Genomic DNA, 9,846 nt, shown 5'->3' with positions numbered 1-9,846 from the left:
TGATGTTTGATGGCTGGCTATAGCAGTCAAGTTTGATGGTATGGTTAAGAATTTGGTGAGGGTGAGATTCTCGTCTCTAGGTTTGATGGCTGCTTACACCGAAACACACACCCACACACATAAATACATATGTGTGTGTTCGCATGTATACATACACACACACACACACACACACACACATATATATACATTCATATGGGCACACATCACTCATCCTGTCAATTCACACCTTTGCCTATATACACGTACAAGACACACTCACATATGCCTACTTATATATGCACTTGTGCTGTTTGCATATGTACATATAGGCATCCATCTATATTTCAACACACACACACACACATATATACACACATGCACATGCTGGGAAATTAATGAGAAACGCCTGGCCTCTGTGGACCTCCAGTGGTCGTAGGAAGGTCAATCCATTGTTTCGGGTTTGACCTAATTCCTGGCAATATTTTATATCAGTGCTCTGCAACCAGTAGGCCATGGCACACCGGTGTGCCACAACACGATGCAAGGTGTGTGACAGTGAAACCTGAATATCATTTTTTGTCCTATACTTTTAGTTATATTTTCTATGCAGGTGTACCACCGAATTTTGAAAAGAATATAAGTAAACCGCAAATGAAAATAGGTTGGGGAGCAGTGCCTTATGTCAGGGGTTTTCAAACTGTGGTCCGCAAGGACAAGACAGGGGTTCCATGGACAGCAAATACTTTTTATGGGCAATTTGATTTTATACATGTTTTATAATCAAAATCTTTTAATTGACAATAAACCTATTTGTTAAACACTGTTAAATAAATAAATGTAAAAATATATGTTATTTTAAGCAAATATTTATGTATAAATTTCATAAGCGTTTATGAGGGGGTCCCTAAGGTAAAGCCTGAAATATAAAGGGGTCCCCAAGTCAAAAAGTTTGAAAACCCCTGCCCTATGTAATCAATTGAAGGGTTGGCTTCTCCCTTTTTTTGGTTTTTCAGCAATCTAAGCGAGAGCATCAGCTGAAAGGGACACTACAATTCTTACCTTTTCTTCTTCACTGTCTGCAGACTATTAACTTGGCTTCCACACACAACTTCCAAAGCACACTAAGAAGGTGAGAGCAACACACATTGTGTCATTGTTACTAAAAATGACTACTGCTATTCTTGTGTTACTAACCACTGCTGGCAAATAAAATTTATGAATATTTTTCTTTTCTCATCATTGTTGTTATTACACTGTCTCATTCTACTTTCAACCCTCTACATATGGCGACCCTGATGCAGAACAAGAATCGCTATTTCTACATCAAGTAACTTACACTACAAATGGTAACTCTGATGTGTACTTTAGAATCATATTTGGTGACCCTACACACACCCGTTACATAATTACATGTATATATATATATATATATATATATATATATATATATATATATATATATATATATATATGTATATATATATATATATATATATATATCAAAATAAGCAACAGGATATCAAGTAGTAATGCAGTATGACCATTTCAAATGGCTCCATTTAATTGAACAATGCAATCATTACATCAACTCACACACACACCGTTCAAGGAGCCTCTAAGCAGATTTAGTCTTCTAATATAATTACATTGATATCTAGGATGTTTCACATTAATACTACTTAACTGCTACTTATGCAAACTAACGAACGAGCCTCTAGGTAGCCTTCCATTCATATCTTGAAACCTAGAAATATTAAATCACCCACAGAACTTAACTGCTACTTAAACAAACCATTGAGGGAGCCTGTAGGTAGCTCTTAGTCTTCTATTCTAATTCTATTCACATCTAGGATGTTTTTGTAAAAATATTGAATCCCCTACAGCACTTAACTGGTAATTCTACAAACCAATGAAGGAGTCACAAGGTATTGTTGCTCTTCTAGTTTTATTCCAATCATCTCTGGGATGTTTTATAGGAATATTAATTCATCCAAAGTACTTAGCTGTGTTATAACCAGTCACCAACTGGTACAAAGCCACTTGCCTCCATGCTAATCTCCACCCTCAGTTGAGGGACCTTGTCTTGCATGTTATTTGGGGACCTCACTGGTGCCACATGAAAAACGCACCCTGCACACTCTGTAAAGTGTTTGGTGTTTGGAAGGGAATCGAGCTGTAGAAGACCATGGCAAAGCAGACATTGGAGCATAAAGTGGTCCTTGGTTTCACAAGATCCTGGTGAAACCAACCAGCTCAATGCCAGCATGGAACATGGGAACGCAAAGTCATGATGACAATGATGATGATGATGATATTCAAGCTATTGATTAAATTTACTTTGTTGATGGGATCAAAGGTTTAAAGATCCTTCCTGAACCCTAAGCTAAAAAGATCCGTTTCCTCTGAGTGGACTGGGGCGAAGTGAAACAAAGTGTTTTGTACTTATTGTGCACTTACATTTTCTTGAAGCCTAGAACTTAATTTATCGGTCACTTTTGCTTAACCACTAAGTTACAGGGATGTAAACACACCAACACCAGTTGTCAAGCAGTGGTGCGGGATAAGCAATGACACACACACACAATATATATATATATATATATATATATATATATATATATATATATATATATACATATATATGATGGGCTACTTTCAGTTTCCATCTACCAAATCCACTCACAAGGCTTTGATTGTCCCAAGGCTACAGTTGAAGTCACTTTCCCAAGGTCCCATGCAGTGGAACTGAACCCAGAACCATGCAGTGGGCTATGGTATTGAACTGAATCGCCTTAAAATGTGTGATGTTTGATGGCTGGCTATAGCAGTCAAGTTTGTTGGAATGGTTAAGAATTTGGTGGGGGTGAGATTCTCGTCTCTAGTTTTGATGGCTGCTTACACCGAAACACACACCCACACACATAAATACATATGTGTGTGTTCGCATGTATACATACACACACACACACACACACACACACACACACACATATATATACATTCATATGGGCACACATCACTCATCCTGTCAATTCACACCTTTGCCTATATACACGTACAAGACACACTCACATATGCCTACTTAAATGTAAAACCCTCTACATATGGCGACCCTGATGCAGAACAAGAATCGCTATTTCTACATCAAGTAATTTACACTACAAATGGTAACTCTGATGTGTACTTTAGAATCATATTTGGTGACCCTACACACACCCGTTACATAATTACATGTATATATATATATATCAAAATAAGCAACAGGATATCAAGTAGTAATGCAGTATGACCATTTCAAATGGCTCTATTTAATTGAACAAGGCAATCATTACATCAACTTAAATGCAATGCCATCTTCAGCTGCACAAAGAAATAAATGGAATTTTAACAAGTTGGACACATTAATATATATATATATATATAAATATATATATATATATACATATATATATATATATATATATATATATATATATATATATATATATATATATATATATATATATATATATATATATACACACACATCTAATCGGCTAACCCGAACTCTAATGTTTTCTCACATCAAATCGAAAGATAGCCTAATCTTTCAGTCTTTCTAAAACAAAATAAAATAGAACTAAAATTTAAGGGTTTTCTGTTGGCAGGTTTTAGTTGCAATCCTTCATTTTCAGAGTTTCGAATCCCGAAGAGGTCGGCTTTACTTTTCATCCTTTCGGAGATCGATAAGATCGATTTTACCCCACCACCCCAACCTACAATTTCAGTCCTTGTGCCTGTATTAGAAGCAATTATTATTATTTCTTTTATGTCTTGTTTCAATCACTGAATCGTCATCCTGCTGAATAAATCGATTCCAACGCTTTTCTTAAAGCTTGGAACTTATTCTATTAGTGTCTTTTGTCGAGCCACTAAGACCATACAGAATAGAAACTGAATCTTGTAGGCAGCTGAGACGTAACAGGGCCCACATCCACCCAACACCAAAGCTATCGAGGATAACCTGTGCAACACCTGAAGCACCAGTGACAACACCAACAAGAACCACAACATGCACAGCAGATGACGGCACCAACAGAATCCGTGTTTCCACAGAATCATCACCCCAACAGGCACCAACCACTCTCATCAGCAGCCCAACGACACACCTGAGACACCAGTGCAGAGCACAAGATCCACCAGATGGAGACCGAACATTTCACCAGAGAAAAAAAATAATAAAACAACTATTTCTGCTAGATTAGAAAGCAGAAAACCATTTGTGTGGGCAGAATAATCTCACAGTTTCTGCTGCCGGATTGCCACCCTTGCGCTGACAATCCATTAGTATAAGGGAGACTTCTTCTATTCTTTTCATTGCTAAAAGATCCTTTTTTTTTCTCAAGAAGTAGGGATGTTACACATTCATATCTATATGCATGCGAAGGTATACGTATATATGAATACATCCACCTACCCCCTAGTAGTACTATTTTGTTAAGCGCATCTACTAAGCAGTATGAACCGTGTCTAAGGCAGATACGCAGTGTATATCACTAGCTATATGTATAGATATATGTATATATTGTTTGTAAACATGCCAAGTAAATAAACACGTAGAAATAATAATACCGCCTTCAGTGAGTTGTTTATTATCCCAACACGAACCAAAAGAATACATAACAATTTGACTAGGAAAAAAAAAGCCCTTCTAACCGGTGCTCCAGCTTGGCCGCAGTCTAATGAATGAAACAAGTAAAAGAAAGAAAGGAACATTAACAAGAAACCATATATTTCGTATGGTTCCTGGGACGAAAGACATGCAGCTAGCTTTACTGATTGAGTGCGACAAGAGACGGATTGATGTCTAGCAAGGTATATTTAAAGGAAGTCTATGAAAAGCATTCGACAATCCAGAACCGACCCACCCTCTCTGATCGAAGTAACCATGTCGAGGGTTAAGTCTCCGACTTTCTGTTGTCGGCTGAATTCCTGATTGTTGTTTCTAAGTTATTTGGGGAATGTACGAGTTGTCTCCCCTACACCGTCCGTGGTTTGTGTCAGATAAGCGTGCGTTCAATTCCGTCTATGTTTTTTGTTTATTTTCCTTCAGCAAGGGCTTATCCGATGCCTATTTTATGTGTATGCATAGGTATACGTATATATGAATACATCCACCCCCACCCCCTAGTAGTACTATTTTGTTAAGATTATCTACTAAGCAGCATGAACCGTGTCTAAGGCAGACACGTAGCGTATATCACTAGCTATATATACAGATATATATATATATATATATATATTGTTTGTAAACATGCCAAGTAAATAAACACGTAGTATCATAATAATGCCTTCAGTGAGTTGTTTATTATCGCAACACGAACCAAAACAATACATAACAGCTACCATGTTAGATCATCGCCCTGAAAGGTTCTCGTCAGAGGAATGAACCCCGATAATTTATTCTTTTAAGGTCTGGTACTTAATCTGTTGATGCCTTTTGCCAAAACCATTAAGTTAGAGGGACGTAAACAAAACGACACCGCTTGTCAAACGGTGTATAACGACAGTCACACACACACGACAGGCTTCTTTCTGTTTCTGTCTACCAAATCCCCTCACAAACCTCTGGTCGACCCTGGATCATAATAGAAGACAATTTGCCCAAGGTGCCACGCAGTCGGACTGAACCCAGAACCTTGTAGTTGGTAAGCAAGCTTCTTATCACACAACTTGACACTAACACCTTCACCCGACCCCCCTCACAAACTCGGTTTTCCAATGTGCCATACGTTGTCATTTCCCTTCACCCACCGGATTTCAATTCCAACTTTCGTTGTCTTCTTTGCTGTTTCTTTCGGGGTCGACAGAAAAGAGGTGCAGACCATCGCAATCGGCCCCTTATCATCATCTCCCTCCACTGCTCAATAATAAGTGATCTTATTTCTATGACAGAAACACTGTTTAGTTATGTTAGTGGTGGGTATAGGAAGGTAGGTGGGTAGATGTGTTATAGAGAGAGAAAGAGTGTGTGTGAGGGAAGAACTACAGACAGAGAGAGAGAGAGAGGAGGAGAGAAAGAGTGAGACAGGCAGATAGAGAGAAGGGAGGGTGTTATAGACATAGATAGGGAGAGGAAGAAGAGAGAGATAGACATATATAGAGGGAAGAGAAAGACAGAGAGTGTAGTGGCATGAAATTATAGCCGCCGGAAGCCCCTCGTGTTGCGCATGCGTAGTAAAACTGGTACTTAAAGGGTTGGTTTCACTTTGAGAGCGAGTTGAGCTGAGACCTTCTACGTGACAACACCTCGCTCCTCCACGAAGTACTTTTACACTGTTCTCTGGCAGGTATCAAGGAAGCCCTTATCCTTCCTTGATGCCTGCCAGAGAAGGTCTCAACTCAACTCGCTCTCAAAGTGAAACCAACCCTTTAAGTACCAGTTTTACTACGCATGCGCAGAATAGTACTTCCTCAATTTCGCGCCACTACAATGGCTCCCCCCCCTAGTACGTAGCACGAATAAGGAAAGGATTGTAGTAGGCACCTGAAACAAGATGCGGCTGTAGATATACAATGAAAAAGATATACAACGTGCTTATCACCAGATTCCAGTTAATCCAGAGGACATTCCCAAAACTGTCATCACTTCTCCTTTTGGCTGTTTTGAATTTCTTTTTATGAGCTCCCGTCTGCGGAATGCGACAAGCACTTTCCAACGATTTATAGATGAAGGTTTTTTTGTGGATTTGATATTGTATTCGCTAGTGATACAAACGGGAATCATCTCCACCATTTATCACAACTTTTTCAGCGACTCCGCGCATATAATGTGCACACTGTCTTCTAAAACAGACAAACTCTCTCCCCTGTGTTTGCCGTCACCTGGACTATATTTCGAGTTGCGCATGCATAGTAAAACTGGTACTTAAAGGGTTGGTTTCACTTTGAGAGCGAGTTGAGCTGAGACCTTCTACGTAACAACACCTCGCTCCTCCATGAAGCACTTTTACACTGTTCTCTGGCAGGCATCAAGGAAGCCCTTAACCTTCCATTACCAAAATACAACTTAATCAGCGGCTGCTAAGCTGAATGACAGGAATTGTGAAACCAAGCATCATCATAAATAAAACCTTTTTATTATGCTGTTAATTGTTCTAATGTCTCTTCATATATAATGCTGTTGAAAGGTGATAGAGAGAGACCAAAGTCTCTATCACTACTATCAAACTTTTACACGAACCATTTACAAGAGAAAGGGTGGCGTGGGAGAAAGGCCCGGAGTAAGAAGAAGAAGGGTGATGGTATCAGTTTGAGATTAACAGGTGGTGGTGACACGGAAAGCGCGATAGAGTCAGAAATATAGGGAGAACCCTAAGGCGTAAGCAGTAGGAAGAAGGATAGTAGTATCAGGTGGGGAGGAATGGAGGAGCGAGAGTTGGAGGGAAATACAATGTAAACAGAGAGAGAGAGAGAGAGAAACAAAGCGATGATAGAGTAATAGATAGAGAAGGGAAGAGAAGTAGGAGAGAAAAGTAAGGTAGAAAGAGTTAAAGTTAGAGAAAGCAAGATGTGAAAGAGTAATAGTTACATAGAAAGGGGGGAAAGAGAAAGGTGTGTGTGAAGAGAGAGAACGATATAAAAGAAAGATTAAATAACAGAGAGAGGGGAAAGAAAACGAAAGAGAAAAAGAAGCAAACTGAGAGAAAGAGAGTGTGTGAGTGGACGTTGAAGAACACAAGTATTCTGTTGTCACTGAAAGAGTTGTCTGTCACCATTGTGGATCTGGAATTGGTCGAGCATTGAACGAAGTGCCTTGTGATGTATAGTTACATCCCTAAACTCCATTGAAGTCAACTTCGCCTTTCAGCCTTTTAATGAGAAGTTTTTGATAAAATAAAGTAGCTGTGATATACTGGGGTAGATTTAATATTCCTCTAAAACATCTGAGATGTCGATGGAATTATTATAGAAGACTAACACTAACTTTACCTTTCATTGTTGTGGGGTTGATAAAATAAAGTAGCTGTGATATACTGGGGTAGATTTAATATTTCTATAAAACATCCAAGATGTCAATGGAATTATTATAGAAGACTAACACTAACTTCACCATTCATAGTTGTGGGGTTGATAAAATAAAGTAGCTATGATATACTGGGGTAGAATTATGTTTTGGATTAATATCTGTCAAATGAATGTTTATGTAATCACATAGTTTTGGATTAATCACGCATTATTTTGTAACTTTGATATTTCAATGATGTGTAGTTGTATCTAAAAGACAAATCAAGCCAAGTGATGCACGGTTATTCTAGTCAGAAGAATCTTCAACTGCAAAGGGGTGTCTAGTAAATATGGTATATTATTATTATTATTATTATTATTAATAGTTTAGCCTTACAAAGTGTGAAAAAGTATATATTGCCACGAAAATACCATCAAAAATCGCGGACAATATTTACGATTCCACAAATAAGCAGGGGTACACTATATACATATATATATATATACACTATATACATCTATAAAACATATATATATACACTATATACATATATAAAACACACATATATATATATATATATACACTATATACATATATAAAACACGCATATATATATATATACACTATATACATATATAAAACACATATATATATATATATATATATATATATATATATATATACACTATATACATATATAAAACATATATATATATACACTATATACATATATAAAACACATATATATATATATATATATATATACACTATATACATATATATATAAATATTTATATATATATATATACACACTATATACTTATATAAAACAGTCCACGTTTCTGCCCCGCGAACAGTTTCATAAAATTAGTTTTGCACAATTACCTCCCATTGACTGGTCTCAATTAAAACCAAATAATGTTTATGCGCGCCTTCACTAGTCTTTATAAATGTGTGTGTGTGTGTGTCTGTATGTGTATATACAAACACACATACATATATATATATATATATATATATATATATATATATATATATATGATGGAAATTTCTACAAGCCTTCCACCTACCTGTGTTTCTTCCCATCCCCTGTTTTCCCCTCCTCACCATTTCCCAGCAGTGTCCACAGTTTTGAGTATCTTCCATACAACACTTCCCCCCTAACAACCCCTCCTCTCCCACTCTCTCTCTCTCTCACTTTTTGCAATCTCACGGACTTACCCACCCACCCATTTACCCTGTCTAATCTTTAGTCCCTTAAGATATAAAGACTGGGAAAGCCCCTGGCCCATCAGCAATTTCTGTTGAGCTAACGAAGGTGTTCGATTCACGGTGCTTTGTGAAGAATCAAGTTCTACAGACATTGTACAAGTGCTTCTGCTTGACTGTTGTTCAGCCATTTCAAGCACACGGACACCCGCACACACACACACACACAGACACACGTGCACACACACACGTGCGCACAGCCAGCCCACCTGTTCTGATGTGTACCTTAACAATCCTTTCTGGTAGAGGCACAAGACCTGAAATTCCTGGGAAGGGTGCTCGTTGATAACATGAAGGCCGACCCCAGCCCTGGTCCTCAACTCCTCCTTCCTTTATCAATCCGCAAAAGAACCAAAATACAAAGTTAGCCTCAGCAGAATTTGAACTGAGAAAGTAAAACTTTTTGTTGAGGTTGATGTTAATATCTTTGTAAAACAAATTACATGCAATTTTCATCCAGCAGACTAACGGTTCTACAGTCTAAAGATTCTGCAAACTAATGATTTTGCTGGCTAATTATTTAACAGGCTAAACGTTCTGCAGGCTCATTGCTTTAATGTTCAACTTAATAAGGGCAATCATTTTCTTCAATTCTTCTTGAGAAGAAG

This window comes from Octopus bimaculoides, chromosome 30 (genome assembly GCF_046866305.1).
Source record: "Octopus bimaculoides isolate indiv1 chromosome 30, ASM4686630v1, whole genome shotgun sequence".
NCBI classification, from domain to species: domain Eukaryota; kingdom Metazoa; phylum Mollusca; class Cephalopoda; order Octopoda; family Octopodidae; genus Octopus; species Octopus bimaculoides.
This window is presented reverse-complemented; position numbering follows the sequence as displayed.